This window comes from Silene latifolia, chromosome 3, assembly GCF_048544455.1.
Source record: "Silene latifolia isolate original U9 population chromosome 3, ASM4854445v1, whole genome shotgun sequence".
In the NCBI taxonomy this organism is placed as follows: Eukaryota; Viridiplantae; Streptophyta; class Magnoliopsida; order Caryophyllales; family Caryophyllaceae; genus Silene; species Silene latifolia.
Window position 1 is genome coordinate 65243145 of NC_133528.1, and position 21277 is coordinate 65264421.

Below are 21277 nucleotides of genomic sequence, written 5' to 3' on the forward strand. Positions count from 1 at the left end.
CCTCTTTATCCCCTACCAAAGGTTCTACTAGGTCAAGGGTCGGTCAACGGATCCCTAATAAGGCGGGTATTACAGTTATTTTATAACATATTTTGTGTCTTTTTAATAATGTTGTTTTTTTATATGAGATGTTGGTTATACTACTTGAGTAAGGAAATAAGAGTGTAGTAGTGAAGATAGTATTATAATGGCATGTATTATGTCAGTTTTGAGTAGTTGAGTATTTTGTGCGAACTTCGGGGACAAAGTCCTTTTTAAGGGGAGAAGAATTTAATAACCCTTACAACTCTATCATCATGCAAAGAAAGAAGAGGAGGCGGGGTCCTACATTTTCAATCATCACTAACATTCCCGTGTTTCTTTTCACCCGTTTATTCCGTCAACACCGTTACTTGAATAAAAGTAATCACTTGTTTTATTTTAATATAATCTTGAGTTTTAGTTCGTTTGAAGTCAAAATTAGTGTCGGGTTTTACCGTTTTACTTAATGGGTATTATAACAGTTACATTTGATCCGTCTTAGGTGGCATACACGGTGTTGTAAGGTAGTTTTAAGGGTGACATGGGTCATGGGGCTGGACTAAGAGGCAACAAAGGGTACCCTGTTTTGTACGGTTTCGGCGAGTCGTCGTTGAGACCGTGCATATTTTGTGGACGAAGTTAAAGTGTGAAACTTTGCAACGAGTTGGGTGGTTGTTGAGCCATGTAGTTGTAGCGATTTCTGGTCAAGTTCTTGTCATTGCATCGTCATCGTATTTTTGTGTTCCCTTTTTGACCGTGTACTCCTAGCACTACTGGCTTGTTATATAGCGGTTGTCGTTGTCGAGTGACAGGTCATTGTTGTGCTATTGGTTGGACTGTGGTGTTTGGTGAGGCGTCGAATATTATGGTTGTGTGAGGGAGACGTTGATGTATCACATTTATATACACTTTTATAACTCCTTTCATGTTGTTTTGATACCGTTTTCGTGCCTAATATATCATTTATATGCCTTTTATAGTAAAATGTTGATACTGCCTGTTTTTGTATTTTATAAATTTTTCAAATTTTATGGTTTTTAAATTTTAAACACACAACATAAATAAAACACACAACTGAAAGTAAATCACACAACAGAAATAAATACTCTCCCCCAAACCTAAATGTCACAGTGTCCTCATTGTGACGCCTATAGCATATCAATCACACAAAAATCCAGCAACCTAAAGGACACTACTAACAAAGGGAAGAGGGAAATAAGAAATACAATAAAATAAATACAAGGAAAGATAGTACCAGCTGTGTAGCAAAAGCTCCCCCAAACCAGCTGGAAAGTGAGGAATGTAGTGACCAGCTGTCACTACTGCGCTCCTCCATCATCATTGCCACCATGGGTGGCCTCATTGTACCCATCAATCTCTGCGAACATAGCATCCAACTCAGGACCAGGAACACGGCCACCTCGTCGACCACGACCACCTCTAGTACGACCGGCTGCTGCAGCAGAAGTAGAAGCTGCAAACTGGCTAAATGGCCGTCTCTGAGAAAGAGGGACCCCAATATCCTCAGGAAACACACTGGAAGGCTAGTGAGGCCGAATAGGAGTGTAGAATGGTCGACCCAGCGCACCATACTTTAAAGATCATAGATCCATATTAGACTCTCTAATAAAATTAATTTATCTCATAAATTGTCATTTAGGTGATCTATGTAACATGCATGCTAATATGAAAGCATAAAAAGAAAGTATAAGGAAAAACAATTTCCTTACATTGAATTTGTGGTAAAAAGGGCACAAACTAGTTCACCTTACTAGCTTGTTCTTGAGCTTAATCCAAATGGATGATCCTCCTTAATAATCTTCAAAAATAAGATCTCCTTCTTGTTGCACCCAAGAACTTACCCAAAAATAATAACAAGTATTGAACTAGAACTTGTTAATATTGAACCCTTGATAATATTTTAATTTTACTAACTTTCTTAGTAAATATTAATGTATGTATACTAACAACTTAGTAGTGATGAATAATATTTTAGAGAGATGTTGTAGAATTGTTCACATGCAAGTTTGAGTGAAGAAGTGAGGTAGTGTAAAATAGTGTGCAATAGATGGAGTATAAGAGGAGGGAAAGTGGCGGGTGGAAGTGGAGTGAGGGAGTGGACAAATTTTGTCTTATGTTTTTTATCTTACATCACATGAAAACTCTTACATAAGATAAATTATGGTAGTATACAAAATAAGGTGAAATGATTATGTGAGTAATCATCCACTACTCTTATTTTACATGGTCCACTTGACCATTTACGGGTCCATGTTGGTTCTTATATTTGTCGCACAAATCCGTGTAGTTTTTATTTTAAACATCGTATCATGTTTAAATACTTCCATAATTAATTCGTCCAATTCACTCCGTAAATATACGTGTACCACTACACATATTATTTACGTACTAATATTAATCATATTAATCAATTAGTACAATTTTAGTAAATTAACAGTTAATTAACTAAAACCCGTCTCCCAAAACTTATTATTCAATTATCGCATAATTAAATAATAACTGCCGCTCCTCGAGTTCGCAACTCGAAATCTCTCTAAAAATAATCGACTAACTTTTTAGTCAACAAATCAAGGGACTAAATAAATTGTATCTCATACAATTAATTAGTTGTCTATTGGGGTTCGTTCCTTTAGGTGTGACCAAAAGGGGTCAGTTGATCACCACCGTCTCACGACAATAACGTCAAACTCTAGTCAGCCAACCGTTATCGATTTACGTTAATCAACTGACGAGGATCAAATAATTAAATATCTGATGATATTCCATTAATGAGATTTATTATGTTAACACACTATTGTGGAGGACACTAACTCCAACAATCTCCCACTTGTCCGACACAAGGTGTGCGCTACCAATTCTCTTGTCCGTTTTAATCTCCCACTCAATGCAAGGTGTCTTTCAGGTCGCACTTGCACACGAACACATCGCGAGTGGTTTTCTCGATCGGAAGTGTGACTACCTGACCGGAAAAATCTCTCACAGATTACTTCCGAGCGTGGCCACGCATTTGTAGTCATTAACTCCTCGAGTGGCCTTGAGATATAGTTACCCAACGTGGGTGGACAATTCCCTGTATGCCCTATCTATCCTATTGCACAATAAAACTCACCATGACCTAGTAAATGCCCTTTTGGCCTCCTTTCACGGCACGACCTAGGACAAAAACCAAAGTCACTCGGAAACTGCACTTGCTCAGATAATAGTCTCCAGTCAAAAGAATCGACTCATTAGAACATCTTAGAGATCCCCGCCATGACCAGGCGTCTATAATAGAACTTAGGGACTCTCTAAATGGTCACTGTCCGGCAAAGTGTCACACACTCTGCCTATGTAATCGACCAGTCATCAATTATGACCTTATGGTGTTGAACAACCATCAATCGACTTACAATCTAGTCACTCCGAGACGTCACCTCATTAAGTGACTAGGGACAAAATACAATGTTCATCTTATTCACTTGAATAGTGTTCAACATTGTCTCCACAACTTATTCAGATAAACAAGGTATTCAATGTTTTCAGTCAAACTGAACAATTGAGTTCTTAAAGAAACTCGAACAATGAATGCGATCATCACTTATATAAATATCAATACTCTATCCAATATTTACATAACGATCTTTAGCAATTAAGGTATACTCCTCAATTCACATTGAGATGATATAACCATCATGTCTACGGCTTTGGTTAGAGGATAAGCAACAGTTGCATCACTCTAATTTCCATTGCTATTTTCCTTTGTTCTATGCAATCTTTTCATCACATAGAGCATTTCTAAGTACACGTCTAAACAAGGTTTTAAACTCTGGTTCTAAAGCCAGTCAAACACTCCCACTGTTTTCACAGTCTCTCGGGAGACGATATTCGGCTAACGGAACTACTCTAGTTCCATTAAATTCCGGTTATCAACTATCTCTCTTACAACATCGGATGCTGTAATGTACTTAGCTTTCCGTTCATGATTTGTACGTATAACACTTATACATACACATCCTTCATATGACATCTTTTATGTATGATTCTCATACATATTTGCTTTATACATGTATAACTTCTTATACATATATGTATAACTTCTTATACATATTATTCTTTATGCACATAACACTCTTACATGCTAACCATTCCTTAACGAGACTCATAACATCTTATAAGCATAGGAATGTAACCGTATAACCTTTTACACGAAATTCATTAATTCCTCCATTCAACAAGAGTAAATCCTCAGTGCTTCTCAAGTACTCAAGGATGCTCTTGATAATAATCTAGTGACACTCACTAGAAAATGATTTGTAACGACTTCTCATATTCTCAACATGATATGTCCCGACGAGAGAAGCTTTTAGCATATTTAATAGATCTTGCAGTGGAAGCACAAGAGATCATTTTTGTAACACCCGCAAAATTCTCATTTTGACGTTTATAATTTATTTAACCGTTTAATTACTTTATTTTATATTTTTAAATTATTTAATTTAATTAATTCATTTTAAACATAATTTCTATTAAAGCTATAATTTTAAAGCTTGATTTATATAAAAGTACGTATTTTAGTCGGATAATATTAATAGCGACAATAATAATAATATTAATAATAGTAAACTTCCGTCTTAAATTATAGTATGTTAAAGACAAATTTCCGTCTAGCTAAAGACCGTCACGTTTTCACATGTGAGGCTAATCTAATCTCAACCAATCCCGTATCAACAACACATATCTACCTACCTTTATTACCACTCACTAAATTAACATTTATTTCACACTCACTTTTTTTATTGACCAATCCCCAACCCGTTTTCCTTTCTAATTCCCCCCTTCCTTTTTTAGAAAATTCCTGTAAAAACAGCTAACACTTTGCAGCTTCAAAACGAGACCAAGACACCATTTTTGGCCAAGCTATAAACCAAGATTTCGTCTTCATTTCTTCACCATTCCTCTTAATTTTTGTAACATTCTCCTCCTTACTTCCTCCTTCATCTTTCAAGGTAAGAAAGTCTCGTTTTTGTGGTGGTTTCGTTTTTTGCCGTCTTATAAAAGTGTCATCTTTTAGCTTCTTTATCCCGTTTTGTTGCTCTTTGATGAAGGATTTGAAGACCCAGAGTGAGACTCGTGCCTTTTGGACCTTTTATTCGAAGAATAAGGAGCGTTTAAGGTAACGGTGATAGGTTACTCGACAAAAATGTCGAAATTCCGTCTTATGGGTCGTTTTATATACTCTTGTGTGATAAAGTTGGGTCCTTTGTGCTTTTCTCTTATTAATGGTTGAATGTGTCGGAACAATTGTTTTAGTGCCTGGGTTTTATATGTGAAATTCCGTCACAATTTGTGCTAGCTTTGGACTGTGTTTACTCAGTAGAATGGTGTTGTTTGGTCGAGATTGGAACACTTGAATTCTTGAAATTATCGGGTTAATTTCCGTCTTAAAACTTGTCCTTTTCAGATGCCTGAGTTTATTTTCTTTTTCTGATTGATTGATATATATAGTTCAATAAGCTTGTAGCACAGTCATATACCCATCCCTTGCAATTTACAACTGAAGTGAACTCGTGTTTTTATATGTTACCATGGAAAGTTGCCTAAATGACTAAAGGATGCCAGTAAACGAATTCCACATTTTGATAAAACCAAAATACTCATTTCTCTGTTCTTGCTCGCCATTATGACTCAACGAAGCTGCTCAAAAATGTGAAAAAGGGGGCTGTGAGTCAGTCTTATACACAGTTTTTGGTCAATGTTTGGTTGGTGGTTCGAGCCAACTCTCTTACTTCCGTCTCAATTGTATATCCAAGTATGATATGGGTCCTTTGTATGGTTAATTTCCGCCTTGTAACATGCTTAAAAACTGGTCTTAAGACGGACGCAAAACTGGTAAATGAAAAGTGAAACAGGGGACTGTTTTGAGTGTTTTTGGACGCGATTTGTGAGCTGAAATTGTTGTTGGTTCGAGTCAATTTGATTACTCACGTCTTGTGTGCATATACATGAATGAATATGGTCTTTTGTTTGGATGGATTCGGCCTTGTAACATGCTTAAAAACTTGTCTTAAGACGACCTCATGAATTTGCTAGAAAAACCATATATATATAAGTTGATGATGAGTGACTTTTGTGGACTGTTTTTGAGTCGATCCCACGGATGATTTGAACCAAATAGTTGATTCCCGCCTCCTTTTTATATCCAAGTATGTAATGGGTTGGTGGTATGTGAGAAATTTCACCCTTTTCATGCTTAAAATTTCGTCTTAAGACGGTCACAAAAGAACTTTATAAATCGTAAAAATGGACTTTGTCGAGCAGTTTTCGCGGGCTGTTTTGACGGGTTTCTTTATGCTAAATTGAACCAACTTTCTTGCTATTGACTCAAGTACATGTAAATATTTGGATTGGGTCTTTTGTTTGGGTGAAATCCGCCTTGGTTTGGCCTAGAAAACCGTCCCAAGACGGCTGGACAGGAGGGAATTGTTGCGTTTTGGCTGCTCTTCTTGTCGGTGGTTACAAATGGTATACTTGTGTCACTGCTAGGGGAGTTTTTTTTGGGATTTGGTTTTGTTTGCCTTCACATGCATTTTAACTCTCACTTTTGGCAGGCGGATATTGATTTTCCTGAAGGGAAATAATGTAGACTACCTATCATTTGGCTGGTTTTGGGGTCGGTTAAGGGGCTGCCCAGTCAGCCCTTGAGTCGTGGATTTGTATTGTTTTTGGCGCTAGTCTAATTTATTTGAAACGTTATTTTCATCTCGTATTTTACATAGCGCAATTTGAGGATATCGTTTCTTTACATATATTTTCTCTCATGATTTATAATTATGGAATCCCGTTATTTAATTATTTCTCCGTCTTAACTTTTGTCCCAAAATGGGTGCTTGTGGCGCCAAGTTGGTTAATACGTATTATTTAAATTCCGTCTCATGTTAAATCGCGTTAGATAGACCGTGTTGGGTGTTAGTTACTAGTTTTGGCATAGTACCGTCTCAAGTATGTATATATATATTTATGTCATCTCTATTTGATGGCTACATGTTATTTGTTGGTTGGACTTAACATGACTAGTTTAATGGGTTTTACATGATTAGTTATTGGACTCACTAGGGTGCTTTTGGATGGTCCACCATAATCCATATATTGGGCTTGTGGTGTTTATTTAATTGGATTCGTTATGTTATATTAGTCGGGCTAGTTATGTTAAACTATTTGGTTTTGTGTGGTTTATTTGATTGGACTTGGTATGCTTCACTTGTTGGATTTCACATTTTATTCCGTAAATTTCACATAACGTAAATTATCCATTACCACTTGTTATATTTGATTTATTTTATTTAACCGGCATGTTAAAGTATGAAATGGAATATTTATTAATATAATACAAGTATGAGTCATATTCATTTTATTGTTCAACAACTTGAACGAGTCAAAAATCTTATCACATAAGTCTCTTGACTATAATGCTAATATCCATGGAGATCTATCTCATTAGATCCATATATTTATGATGCGCCATGCTACTCTCAAATATTCACCCGAGAATATTTCAAGTCACTAATATGTCAAACACATATTTAGACTAAGAAACATCACCTTAGCTACATTTCTAGTCACTAATATGTCAAGCACATATTTAGACTAAGAAACTCACTTTAGCTCCCACTAAACTCCATGTATCATCATGTTACCTCGACACTCGAGTAATACCATTTTGATAGACTACATGATTGAACCCAAAGTTCCAACTCTTTGACGTATATAGATCACAAAAGGATCTTTCAAGCATGCCAGGCTTCTTGGCATTGACAAGATCAACAAAACTTCTCCGAAGGAGAAAGTTTCGTTATCCTTTTGCCTAAACTCATCCTCATGAGAGGCTATATCGCTAAGACCATAGGAATTGATAAAGGCATTTGGGTTGTCACAAACTCTCTATAACAAGCCCAAATTTTAAACATCTTATGTAACCTTTACGACAAGATCAAGGTGTAACCAACCAAAGTATTCACCTTAAATCAAGTCTCGAAAACATCTCGTGTTTCCTTCCTTATCGCATCGTGTGAAAGGAGATCAATTCGAATTGCATGGCAACACGCCATCACATAAAGTTCATACTATAGAGAAGCCTTTGATGAGGGTTTAAGATTCGTCACTTTTGAAAAGTAACGCAATATTATCGCAAAATTATCTCCTTATAACCACTGAGCCACAATAAGGAACGTCTTCTTGCATTGTACTCACCACTGAGCCTCAATAAAGAACATCTTCTTGCATTGTACTCAGTTTGTGGGTCTTGGACTTCCGTAAGTTCAAAATTCCTCCCACACTGTCTTCCAGAAAATGAAAATCTTTCTGGAAAGACAGTATTATGAGCCACAAACTCTTTGTTCTCGTTTAATTTTGGATAACCCTCATAAATACACAAATTGGTTCTGAATATAAACATTTATGGTCCCAAATGTATAAAAATGACATGTTAGTGACCCTCCCTATCCATATCTCATATGGAGTCATTTAGGCTATTATAGTCGAGTTTTAAACTTTTAGTGAGAAAATAGCTTACAAAAATTGCGAAAAACCTCAAACTATATCTCATAAAGTTCGGTTTATATACTTGACTACACCATACTCTATGGTGTCCCAAGGAGAAGGTATTATGTGAACTGGTTCACAATCTTCTTAGTGATTAACAAGGTCATTACTTCATATTACCCATTTGATCTTTAAAGTCATTACTTTGAAACTTCCGATCAACATCTTGATCTTGACGTGCTATTGGTTTACTACTTCATTTTGAAAAAATTCCACGTTTCAAAAATTACTTTAAGTCTTATTAAATAGATATGAGGTTTTCATATCTACTTAACATTACGGTAAAAGTAACCAAGTATGTATATTACCAACTATCGGACTTACACATCCGTTTGTATATGGTCGATCACCTCACTATTGTGTTTCTTCTCTACAAAAGAAAACATAATACATGCATACATACCATAAGACTCACAATCAAATGGTTGTTCAATGTGCTTTTCGTTTACTCGTTTGAAACGAATTTACTTGAGGTTTGATCAATTGGGTTCACTAGATTAGAGACTTTAAAATTTACTAGATAGTATAATATTTAGTTTTCGTGAAGAATGTAAAATTCCTCTAACTTGAGTGGTCTAAACCAACCACCAAGTTATCATAGGAGTAGGTACAACCTTTTGTTTTAAATCACATAAGTGATGCCTTATATGTAAAAACATAGATGATTACATTCTTTTAAAACCAAATTTAGGTACATTTGTCCCCATCAAAATCATTGCTACTCTAGCACCATTTCGATACAAAATGTCCTATGCTAGACGTCTTACGTTTTATCAATTCATGTAAACTTCTTTACAAAGAAATGACCCGTACTTGTTATCTCATACCAAGATAGTGGAACTAGCCTATCCATTGAGTAGATGTCTCTTTCAATTTTGTTCTATCGCATACATCTAGGGTTGATACTTCTTAACTCCCACTCACTTTCACATTCCTCTTTGCTTCAATCAAGCAAAAATGAATCTCATGAAGACCTCTCTTCATGTCATTTGTGATATTTTATACACTTAGTAAGAGTGAATTACTATAAAGTGGGTGAAACATGTGGCAAAATCTCAACTTCTTGCGAAATTGGACTACCTAACCGTTCAATTGTTATCATATGCCTAAATTCTTTAGCGCATAAACAATCGATTTGGCTTTTATTGAATTGAGCCATTTGACGGTATTATATTGGAGTATTATTTTTGTTTTTGAAAACTCTTTTCGTAAACTTTTGAATTACACTTGAGTAATTAAAACTAATATGTCATCATCATGACAAAGGTGTCACTTCCGAAATCAAGACTCTGTTGATAAAATGTGACTTCTTTTTAAACTCGTAATATGAGTTTGCAACATGAAAACCCCTTTTTAAATATGTATGGATGTTAAGTTGTATAATAATCGCAATAATTGTTGTAAGCTTATGTAGGTGAATTAGTAAATCATGTTACCAATCATTACTATCGAATTCTTTCAAAGAAACCGCTTCCTATGAAAGAACGAAACGAGTATAATAATAATAAATAGATGATGAAAGGAGGATGAAGTGCGCGATGTCATAGTAACTACATTAATGAAAAAGAACGAAAAATAGGAAAAATTAACATTCAATGTTTTTAAAAAAAAAATACTTGTGAAAACATGTTCAACAAGTTTTCACATTTATATAATGATCTCCCACTAAATTATATAAATGATTCCAAGGCCCAAATATTAAACAAAAATGAGCATCGCTTGGGCGAAACATCCCATAATTGTGTAAATTCGGTAAGTCACGTTGACTAATTCTACCTCTAGAACTCTTGGTCGACGAATTTCCTTAAATCCATCTACTAGCCCCGGAACACAAGACCGTCTTATATCCCGTTGAGTCCAACCAATTTTAGCGTGTGATAACCGTTTACCACCCTACTTACCCAAGGTAAAAAGAGAACACCCCGCTTGGGCGAGCGTGGCTCTAATGAACAAGAGATTCATAGGTGTTACTAATTGGTAAGGCTAATCTCAATTTTAGTTATGTGAGAGATCTTGTCAATTTAGTCATAAATTCCCTATAAGTGAACTAAGTCGGTGAATGTAAATGACGTGAATTGACAAACGCGAAAATAAAATGCATGTGAATGGCGATTTTGGCATGCGCGAAAATAAAACAAGCAAACAAGTAAGCATATGTAAAAATCCTAGTATGGCCACCTAGTTAATGAAAACTAGACTATTACATTTCGGAAACCAACTCCTTGGTCCCTTGCCCCTTCATTCCAAAAGTGGCTCTTCCTTGTGGGATTTGGAACACCTTCCAAAAATAGACTTCGTCTCGATGTAATCCGTCTTTTGGAAACGCCGGTAAAAATAACTATTACAAATGAATTACATAGCTATTCCTATTATACATTAATTAATAAAATAAATAAAACTATTAATTAATTACAAACCAACGATACGAGATCGTATTTAATTACAAACAAATCGATATTCCCATTCATTTCGGGTAATAACGATTAAAATAAACTAGGCCATACTAGGTACAACAAGATAAATACTTTAAATAAATGACAATCATTCATTCAACTTAAATAAATATGCTTAAAAATTCTGTAAAATGATGCCAAAATCGCCCTATCTATCATTCGTTGGTATTCATCTCGGTTTTTGTGGATTTAATCGATTTTTAACATGTAAAAAAAATCAATAATCAACTCTTAAATCTCATTTAAGTCCAAACTAATTGTCCAAACTGTTTTAAACCTCAAAATTAGTCCTAACTAATTTTATGATAAAATAATTAGTTTGATTTGGTGATATTTTGCTAATTTAATCGATAAAATCATAATATTTAAGTAAAAAATCCAAAATAATTGAAAAATTACCCAAAAAATTGAAACAAAAATTTTTAGTATTCTGGAACACTCCCAAGAATACCAAAATGTCAGAAAAATTGCTCAAAAATTCCGGATAAATTTTATGAAGAAAAAGATCGATATTTATCGGTTTTTAACCACTAAAACCAATAAACATCAAAACAAGGTGAAAATACAAATTAAAATTCACTTTTAACATTTAAATAATATTTTTAAATGTACATAAATTTATCATGGGCAGAATCAAATGTTTCGAAATTATGATTAATTAATTTCACTTTTATCGACTTTTATCTCATAAAATCAATAAACATGCAAAAAATTCGAACCAACCTTCAACTTTTGCATACAATCATTAGAAAACATGCATGAACTACCATAAAAAATCCATGCACCAAATCAACGTTTAACTATTTTTAGTCAATTTTTAACTAAAATACGGCATTTTGACTCGGTTTTCTACCAAAAATCATTAAAAATAGCAAAATAACTTCAAAAATCACCACAAAATACCACAACCCTTTTGAGATCAGTAGGTATGCATGTCCCAAAAATTTCGTGCTAAAACCTCTTCTAACACAATTTTTGAGTTTTTATAAATTATCTCATAATTCATTAAAATGCTTAAAATCAACATGCAAATTATAAGCCTATGCTCTGATACCACTTGAAAGATCATAGATCCATATTAGACTTGCTAATAAAATTAATTTATATCATAAATTATCATTTAGGTGATCTATGTAACATGCATGCTAATATGAAAGCATAAAAAGAAAGTATAAGGAAAAACAATTTCCTTACATTAAATTTGTGGTAAAAAGGGCACAAACTAGTTCACCTTACTAGCTTGTTCTTGAGCTTATTCCAAATGGATGATCCTCCTTAATAATCTTCAAAAAGAAGATCTCCTTCTTGTTGCACCCAAGAACTTACCCAAAAATAATAACAAGTATTGAACTAGAACTTGTTAATATTGAGCCCTTGATAATATTTAATTTTACTAACTTTCTTAGTAAATATTAATGTATGTATACTAACAACTTAGTAGTGATGAATAATATTTTAGAGAGATGTTGTAGAATTGTTCACATGCAAGTTTGAGTGAAGAAGTGAGGTAGTGTAAAATAGTGAACAATAGATGGAGTATAAGAGGAGGGAAAGTAGCGGGTGGAAGTGGAGTGAGGGAGTGGACAAATTTTGTCTTATGTTTTTTATCTTACATAAGATAAATTATGGTAGTATACAAAATAAGGTGAAATGATTATGTGAGTAATCATCCACTACTCTTATTTTACACGGTCCACTTGACCATTTACGGGTCCATGTTGGTTCTTATATTTGTCGCACAAATCCGTGTAGTTTTTATTTTAAACATCGTATCATGTTTAAATACTTCCATAATTAATTCGTCCAATTCACTCCGTAAATATACGTGTATCACTACACATATTATTTACGTACTAATATTAATCACATTAATCAATTAGTACAATTTTAGTAAATTAACAGTTAATTAACTAAAACCCGTCTCCCAAAACTTATTATTCAATTGTCGTATAATTAAATAATAACTGCCGCTCCTCGAGTTCGCAACTCGAAATCTCTCTAAAAATAATCGACTAACTTTTTAGTCTACAAATCAAGGGACTAAATAAATTGTATCTCATACAATTAATTAGTTGTCTATTGGGGTTCGTTCCTTTAGGTGTGACCGAAAGGAGTCAGTTGATCACCGCCGCCTCACGACAATAACGTCAAACTCTAGTCAGCCAACCGTTATCGATTTACGTTAATCAACTGACGAGGATCAAATAATTAAATATCTGATGATATTCCATTAATGAGATTTATTATGTTAACGCACTATTGTGGAGGACACTAAGGCCCTGTTCTTTCTGGCTTATTTTCAGCCCATTTCGATTTCATTCGACTCTATTGATTCGATTCATTTCGATTGATTCGGCTCCATTGATTGATTCGATTCAGCTCAGCTCCATTGATTCGATTGATTGATTCACTCCATTAAGTTCAGTTCATTTCAGCTTTACTCATCTTAAATTTAATAGTTATTATTAATTTTGTCATCAATAATACTATTTTTTTTAATATTATTATTCTTTATTATTAATATTATTATTATATTTAATAATATTGTTAATAATAATGTTATTAATAATTTATTTATTATAATTACTATTATTATTATGAATATTATTATTAAAATGAATAATAATGTTGTTGTTGTTGTTGTTGTGAATAATAATGTTATTAATGTTAATATTATTATTATTATTATTATTATTATTATTGTTGTTGTTGTTGTTATTATAATTATTATTGGTATTATTATTAAAATTAATAACATTTATTATTAATATTATTGATGGGACACGCTCAACCGACTTGACCCACTAGCCAATACGGGGTCGTACAAGTCAACACGCTTGCAAACATGGTTACGGATTCGCTTGATACCCTACGAATCACGAATCGTTAAAAGCGAATTCTATCAAATTGATTACTGAAAATACATATAACACATTTTCTATAAGCGAATCGCGAATCGGTAAGGCGTATTCATAGCGAATATGGTAACCATGCTTTCCAAGCCATCATTTGAGGTACACATAGAAACCTATAAATACCTCATTATTGACCAATGAATGGTAAAATACTTCTCACCAACAACTTCCTCTCTCTAGAAGTAAGACTACTCGAGCTACTATGAGAGGGCACATAAACCTTAGCTTCAAGCAAGGTCTCAACTATCCACCAGTACCGTAAGGCATCAGAGAAGGACCTATTGCGAACCCTTCGAGGCCTTATTTGTTACGCGTAAAAGATCCATCCGGAGAGAGCAAGCATAGGTTCGAGGTGCCATCGTCTGAGAGGAACGCGTTGACCCGACCAGGATTCGAGCAACTCTTACTTGAGTGTTTTTATTCGAAACAACTATTTTTACTAATATCATTATTAATATTGACATTATTATTTATTATTGTTATTAAGAATATTATTAGTAAAAAATTACTATTTTTTCATTATTATAATTTATGATTATTCATATATAATATTATAAATTTTTTCTTAAAAATTTTAGTATTAGTATAAATAGTATTATACTATGAATATTAGTATTATTATAGTTGATAATAACAATAATATTAAATATTATTAATACTAATATTATTAATATTAATATGATTATTTCAGTTTAGTTCATTTCAATTGACTTTATTCGATTCGATTGATTCGATTCGGCTCAGCTCTATTCGATTCGATTGATCAGCTCAGCTCCCATTTGGGCCCATTCAATTCAATTGATTCGATTCAGCTCCATTGATTCGATTCGGCTCGATTCGATTCATTTCAGCTCCATTGATTCGATTCGATTGATTCACTCTAAAAAGCCAGAAAGAACAGGGCCTGACTCCAACAATACTCCCTACTAAACTGCTCATATTCCGCAGGAGTAACACCATAGAGATAGAAAGCACGACTATCATCACCAGGTGTAGTGTAAAAGCTCGGGGTAGTACCAATATACTGACCTCCCCCAGAAAATAGTGATAGCATCCATATGCTCCCATAACCACCTCTGTGTCAAGGCAGTGTTAATCCCCTCGTGAATCCTCACTTCCCTCTCAATAGCTGGATCGAAATGGTAACCATAGTGGGAAGTAGAGGCAACAGAAGAAGCAGAAGGCTGAGGCTGGTAAGAACCAGGTAAGTGGGTAGGAGGTCTACGGCGCTGCCTACGGCGCCCTCCAGTGGTAGCGGTAGTGCTGGAACCAGGTAAAGTGACCAAGAGCTCATCCGGAATCAAATAGGTAATGGGTCCAGGTCTCTCCTCAGACTCATCCTCCTCAAGAGCTGAAATAGCTGGCAATTTAGGATTAGGCAATAACATGTAAAAGTGATCCCTCACCTTCCAGTAATGGTCTTTACCACCAAGAATATCAATGTAGGAGATACCATAACACATATAGTCGTCATCTAACGAGGGCTCAGGATCCTCCATCGGCTCATAAGGAGCATCACCCTGAAAATCACACAAACGTCGTGCAATCCTAGTAATAATAGCCCCACAGTCTAAATCCGCATACTTCCCAGTCATGCGGTCTAAGGCTTGACAAACAAGGGCCGGTGGCCTAAATAGGAAGGTCTCCTCCTGGTAAGGGTTCAAATAGCTAGCCAAAGTCAACATTTCTAAGGACTGAGCCTTACTCCTGTCATGCCTCCCAAATAATAAATAACTCAAATACCTCAAAAATAGCCTGAGGCAAACATGTTGCACATCAAGCAAAGCCATAAAGCTAACATCTGCATCCGCTAAACCAGTAAACAAAGGAAAATATCGAACAGCAGATAAACCAACAGCATTATTATACAAATCCCCATCAGAATGCTTATCTAGGCCTAGGTACTCAGAAATTTCATCAAACGTCAAAGAACGCTCAACATTGAACAATCTATATCGAATCAATTGGTCCTTTGGGAGATATACATAGGAGCTAAGAAACTCAAGTGTCAAAGCACGATAAGAGAGTTCATGCAAAATAAATAAACCTTGCAACCGAAGTTGAAACAATATATCATACATGGCCGCCTCAATTCCCATAGTACGCAAAATCTTTCGGTCCACACACCTAGTTAGAAGCATTGTTTTTGTATTCATCAATTCCAAATATTTATCCCATTGCTCCTTATCACGAAATTCAACAAAAGGAAACTCGTCTATTGGTAGAAGCTCTTCATCTTCCTCCTCGGAAGTCTCTACTACCACCGGCTGACGAACAGGAGCGCGCCTCTCCCGTGGCTCTTATTACCTTGTCCACTAATCGACATATATGTAAAAACAATTTAATTGCCAAAACAGTTCACGTTTTTTAGACCACATGAGTCGGAAAATTCGATTTTGAGGTCGAAAATCACATATAAACCTTGTAAAAGGAAAGGGAATTGTAATTATATAACAAAAAGTGAAGATTCCAAGCAAATAAACACAATTTCTAACCAATTTAATGCAAAATATCAACCCGGATTTATGAACCCTAATTCCCAAAATTTCGAAATTAGGCCTTTAATTAATCAATTATAGGGTTAAAAAGCAAGGAAATAACAATTGTATATAAGCAATGGAAGATTCAAGGCAAGAAACACAAGACTTGAACAATAAAAGGGCAAATTTTGGACCAAAAGAGAGCAAAAATCAGGACTTACTTGGTTGAATATGAACGATGAAATACACAAATAAGCAAGAAGGAGTGATTTAATCCACTAGCAAGCAATTTAACACAAAGTAGAATGAAGATTTGATGATGATATGAAGATTTAGAGATGGATGATATGAGTATGAATGAGAGAATGAATGAACAATGGGACGGAATAAACAAGAAAGCAAGTAATAAGTTGAGAAAAGAAGGAAATAAAAGCCGGTCTAAAATGCGGAACCCGGTCCAGGATGGTTCCTCGATCGAGCCTCACCCTACTCGATCGAGACACCACTTTTCAAAGTGCCCAACTCTCGACATTTGATATTTTAATTAATATACTTGGTTCCTTGAACGAGCCCTCATGACAGTTGATCGAGCATGAAAGTTCCTCGATTGGGTTTCGCATTTTAATTAATATATAATTTTATAACTTCTTTCATGTTATTTTGATACCGTTTTCGTGCCTATTATATCATTTATATGCCTTTTATAGTAAAATGTCGATACTGCCGCTACTTTATATTTTAATGCAGAAATGACGCATTACGAGGTGAATCAAGTAAAGATGAGCATTGCGGTTATGGCATAGCGGAATACACAGGGCATGGCACGAGAAACGAGGAGACTGGAAGATAGAAGGAGAAGTTAAAGATGAAATCAAGCTGAAGACTCGCTTCCTCGATCGAGTATTTGAGGGCTCGATCGAGCAACCTGTCCTCGATCGAGTATGTTGAGGCTCGATCGAGGATCCTCTCGGATAGATTTATTTCCGTGTTTTCCTAAAACACGTCTTGTTTGTAATATATATCCTAAACTCGTAGGGTTTATGAGGTTACGCTTTTATTTACTTTCGCACGACAAAATACTCTAAGTTTGGTTATCTTGCATACTTTGGATCTTTAATCTTTCCTCATTAATTATTAAGGTATTTAATCGTTCTTCATAATTTATTGTTCAAGTTTATGCTTTTAATTCATTATTATTGTTTTATGTCTTCAATCATGCTTTCATCTATCTTTATTGTTGTGAATCAATTTACTATGAGTAGCTAAATAATTCATCTAGGATAATGGGGATCTAGGTTGATTAGAAGGGGGGTTGTTAATTGATTGTTAGTAATATCGTATAAACTATCGTTTGATTATTGTTCTTCTTCTAATTATATGATTTAAGGCCTGAGTCTATAATTAGTGTAGCAAATTAATACTTTAACCGACAGGGTTAGAATTAATATAGGCTGCGATAATCAGATAGATTGTGTTTAATTATAGCGATTGCATGTTAGACTTAATCTAAAGGGCATAATAGAATTAATCAATCTTGTGACCTTAGATAGTTTGATTGACCTACTAATTGATTAAGATACACCCCATATAATTGACCTAGTGAACCAAAATCCTAGACTTCTTTAATATTATTGTTACACACCTTTTAATTCACTTGCTAATAGTTGTTAGAAAATAAAAAAACAAAACCCCTAAGAAATCGGTTACTTTAAGACACTTTAAATATTAACAAACTGAATATTACCGCCTCCCTGTGGATTCGATATCTTTCTTGCCACTAGTTATTTTTTTAGTACTGAGATAGGATTAATTTGATTTAGGTGATACGACTTTAGCCTTATCAAATTTGGCGCCGTTGCCGGGGAGGCAACAATTTTCTTGTTTGGTTTTGTTTATTTTGTCTTTTTGTGTAACACCCCGGCCCAAACCGGGTCGGGAGCGGTTACTTATGATAGCTCACCAGGCTGTGTACATGGCCCACAGATCAACACGGGTCCTTTATAGCGCATTTTGTCCTCACTCATGCGCATCCCGGGAACTTTCCCAAGAGATCACCCTTCCTAAGACTACTCCCAGCCAAGCACGCTTAACTCTGGAGTTCTTTCGCATGGATGACCATACAAGAAAGTGCACTTTGTTGATATGAGTATTACATTCAATCCCTTTAAGCACTAGTCATTTAAGCCTATCACTGGAGCTCTTCAATTACCGTGGGGTGTTACAATCACCCCCCACTTTAAGAACGCAAGTCCTCGTTACGCCTGGGAGCATAACCGCTAACCCAGAATCCTCCCCCGCTAGGTGGGTGATCATAATGGAGCGTATAACAACTGCCTCCAGGAGCGTATAACAACTGCCTCCCATCACCACACGGTCGCAGGGTTGCTCTGATACCACTTGTAATACCCCGGCCCAAACCGGGTCGGGAGCGGTTACTTATGATAGCTCACCAGGCTGTGTACATGGCCCACAAATCAACACGTGTCCTTTATAGTGCATTTTGTCGTCACTCATGCGCATCCCGGGAACCTTCCCAGGAGGTCACCCTCCTAAGACTACTCCCAGCCAAGCACGCTTAACTTTGGAGTTCTTTCGCATGGATGACCATAAAATAAAGTGCACTTTGTTGATATGAGTAGTACATTCAATCCCTTTAAGCACTAGTCATTTAAGCCTATCACTGTACCTCTTCAATTATCATGGGGTGTTACATTTTGTTTCAGGGAACCTAGTTCCTTGAGACCGTTCTCACACTTTTCTTGTTAGTTTCGTGTATGCCAAGGTCAACTAGGTCCGAGATTCTTCCAATAGATCCCGAGCCAGAGAAGACTTTTCGCTACAGACGAAAGTTTCAGAAAGAAGTGGGTCAAGTAGAAGACTTGAGTATACTTGACGTTGAGACGGAGCATTCTACTACTTCAGAAAATCAGTCCTTTGAAGAGGACACTACTTCTGATCTTGATATTCCAGTTCCTGAGATTACCATCATGCCTACTTTAGCCAGTCATTCCGAGCCTACTTTGGCTTCTATCCCTAAAGGATTCAAGCTCCCTACCTCAGATAATGGAACTTTTGAGATTCGTCCATCTTACATCAATTTGGTGGAACGAAATTTATTTGGAGGTGGAGCTACTGAAGACCCTGCAAAACATATGAAGAAATTCGTTACTTATTATTGTTCCATCCCTTTAACAGCTGGGGTGACACAAGATCAGGTGAAGCAGGTGCTCTTTCCTTTTTCTCTAAAAGATGGTGCTGCGTAGTGGTTGTGAGATTTAGATATGGAGGATCAAGGAGTTACTGACTGGAATACTCTAGGTCTTGCTTTCTACAAGATGTACTTTCCACCCGAGAAAACTAATGCATTGAGAAGTCAAATTACTAGTTTCAAGCAAGCATCTACTGAAGATTTGAATGAACCATGGATTCGCTTCAAACGTTTGGTCCGTTCAGTTCCCCATCATGGCTTTCAACTGTGGTTTCTTTACAAACAGTTATATAACGGGTTGTATGACGATCATCGTGCTTTACTAGATTCTTCAGCTAATGGGAGGTTTCAGGATAACACTAATGATGCTACCGCATGGAAGTTAATTGATCAGATTGCTACCCATACTGCTAAGTATGGAAACCCTAGGGGAAGTGTCCATGGGAAGGGTGGAGATAGCGGTATTGCGGCGCAGTTAGAGGATCTTTCTGCCCAAATCGCTGAGATGAAGACTACCCAATCTTTGGGTAATAAAGAGGTAGTTCATGCTATGAGTCAACAGGAGGAGTCTTGTGCGCGGTGTGGTATTGATAGAGAATAATACTAGGTCGCTAAATACTAGAATTAAACTACCAAATTAACAATTTATAAGCCAAACTATACTCTAGACTACTCTAATGGATAAAGCAATATAGTGCAAGTAAGGGTCGATCCCAAGAGAAGGACTTTTAAGCTAAATACTTGAATTGTAAACTATTGAATACTAATGACAAGTTTATAAACAAACAATGGTTATCAACAATGACAAATAATCGATAAACATAGATAAAGGGGGGTTTTGAGTTGATTGGTAACATGAAACAAAGTAAAATTACAATATTTGTCTAACAAGCAATATAACAAACACTTGGTGAGAAAGAGAATTCAATATTAAAGAGGACTTGGTGTAATCCTTCCTTAGTAACCAACAATGATAAAGTTGGACTCTTTTGTAACTCTCTTCTTATTATCCACCTAATACTCTCAAATCAAGATGTTAACATACCACTAGTACAAAAATATTTATTTGCGGCTCCAAAAAGGGGACCTTTTGCGGCGTTTTTGATGTAGCAGCAAATGAGGGGGCCGCAAATAGCAAAGCTATTTGCGGCGTTTTTGAAACGCCGCAAATAAGGCTCTTATTTGCGGCGTTTTTTCAAAAAAACGCCGCAAATAGCAAAAAAAAAAAAAAAAAAAAAATTTTTTTTTTTTTTTTTTTTACAAAAAATACTCGAAACAAAATGATTTTAATTCAACTCTCAAATATATTCTTCCATAATAAATCTTAAATGATTTTAGTAAATATTCTAAATTCATACACCAAATAGAAATAAAACACATACATGATTATAAAAATAATACAAATTCAATCTAAAACATAAAGAATTTAACTAAGTACTCTAGCCCAGTAACACCATCTCAGCCAACCACGAGCCTAGAAGCATCTTCATCTCAGCCGACCACACGCCTACTAGTAATTCTGCATTCAACACACAAATAATGGAAAATAAGCTCTGACTTATTGCTCGTGTTTGTCAACTTCAAAAACAATTGCCACACAAA

At 35.4% G+C, this 21277-nt stretch overlaps 1 long non-coding RNA gene across 1 annotated transcript; it reads left to right on the forward strand.

Moving 5' to 3' along the window:
* The first annotated feature begins 4832 nt into the window (after nt 1-4832).
* On the forward strand, nt 4833-17601 carry LOC141646118 (uncharacterized). The gene is made up of 3 exons (XR_012545354.1): nt 4833-5027; nt 5127-5194; nt 17215-17601. It is a non-coding gene; the product is annotated as an uncharacterized LOC141646118 (long non-coding RNA).
* The last annotated feature ends 3676 nt before the right edge of the window (nt 17602-21277 follow it).